The following is a 1,857-nucleotide window of genomic DNA, read 5'->3' on the forward strand; positions in this document are numbered from 1 at the left end:
CTGTCTAGACTCTGCCCCGGTACGAGTTGTGTCGAGCTATTCATTTGACTGTTTGTTTGATGAAAAAAAAGATTAAATGTAGTTGCAATAAATGCTTAAGAATCCATACAACTGCAGCAGTGGAGGACTATTATTCTGCTGCATGATACTGCAGAAGAACTGATGAAGGCACGGTTTGATCTTCGGCTGACCAATCAGCAGAAAGGGGCGTTTAATTCCCGCCCACGTGTAGAAATCGAATATTCAAGCTGTTTATTCATTTTTCCACCCATGACCGAAAAACGAAAATTTAAGCTGAATTTTCGTTTTTCGTTTTTTTGGAAAAAAACAAAAAAACGAAAAATGAGCCGTTTTCTAATTTTTCTACTTTCAATATTAAATCAAAAAACGAATGATCGAATAATACACGGATTGCCAAGGTAAGTCTGATTTCAATTTATTTTAACTTGATGTAGGCCTACTAAAATAACTAAAGATGTAACGAATAGTCCACTGAAGGCGAGTTGAAGTGAGAACCCATGTGCAGTTTATTCACAAACGTGATCCAAAATCCAAACATAATCCAAACAGAGACTTGACTTGAACAGACTTGACTTGGCACAAAACAAACTAGACTCACCAACAGCAGGTTACATAATCAATACAAGACGAGAGACAATGGCAACATGATGGCTACTTATAGCAAACAATACAGGTCACATGACAAGAACCAACCAATGAGAGACAGGACACATGACTAAGACTACCAATCAGAACATGACACAATGAACAAGAGAACCAATGGCATGAATACATGAGGGCAAGGGAAGCATGACACAAACAGGGACCATGACTAAACTCCAAAATAAAAGACATGAAAACATGAACATGAAACCAAACCCAAAACAGGCGTGACAGATCCCCCCCTCTATGGGCGGCTCACCCTCTAAATGTAACACCCACCCCAACCCAAAGAAAACTCAAAAAGTCCAGGAGGGTGGTGGAGCGGAGGCGGAACAGGGGGAGGGATGGAGGGCCAGGCCCATGCAGGGGAACAGGTTCAGAATCATGGCCTGGACCATGAGGCAGTGGGCAAGACCATGGGCCATGGAGCAATGGTGGGCCTGGACCGTGAGGCAATGGTAGAACTAGGCTGTGGAGCAGTGGCGGGCCTCAGGCATGGAGCAAAGGTGGGCCTGGGCCATGGGGAAGAGGCGGGCCTGGGCCGTGGAGCCTTGGAGGACCTGGACCGTGGAGCAGAGGCAGACAATGGAGCAGAGACCACCAGGTCAGATCCAGAGGAGCATAGGGCCATGGCGGAGCTGACAGAGAAGGGAGCCATGGCGGAGCAGGCAGAGCAGGGAGCCATGGCGGAGCAGGCAGAGCAGGCAGCCCTGACAGGGCAGACAGTGAGTTCGTGAACGGCCTTCATGGCCGTGACAAGACAGTCTGTGAGTTCTTGAACAGCCTCTGTGACCGTGACAGGGCAGGCAGTGAGTTCAGGAAGGACAGCAGAGAGTGGCATGACCTTTAAGACGGTTGGGCTTGAGAGCACTGATGATATGGGGATGTCCACAGCTCGCACCGACATCAGAGGTGGGTCCTTCACACTAGCTATCAGTCTTTTCAGTCTTGGCCCAAGCTCTGCGTCCGACTCAGGCATGGCGGCCATCTTGGCCGGGGACTCAGGCGTGGCGGCCATCTTGGCCGGGGACTCAGGCGTGGCGGCCATCTTGGCCGGGGACTCAGGCGTGGCGGCCATCTTGGCCGGGGACTCAGGCGTGGCGGCCATCTTGGCCGGGGACTCAGGCGTGGCGGCCATCTTGGCCGGGGACTCAGGCGTGGTGGCCATCTTGGCCGGGGACTCAGGCTTAACGT

The 1,857-nt window shown here is 50.8% G+C and overlaps 1 protein-coding gene across 1 annotated transcript in view; it reads right to left on the reverse strand.

Moving 5' to 3' along the window:
- The window catches only part of LOC107732688 (neurexin-2-like), a 351,796-nt gene that overhangs the window by 35,659 nt on the left and 314,280 nt on the right, over positions 1-1,857 (reverse strand). The window lies entirely within an intron of this gene.

Source organism: Sinocyclocheilus rhinocerous, unplaced genomic scaffold (assembly GCF_001515625.1).
Source record: "Sinocyclocheilus rhinocerous isolate Xijiao unplaced genomic scaffold, SAMN03320098_v1.1 scaffold1480, whole genome shotgun sequence".
NCBI lineage: Eukaryota > Metazoa > Chordata > Actinopteri > Cypriniformes > Cyprinidae > Sinocyclocheilus > Sinocyclocheilus rhinocerous.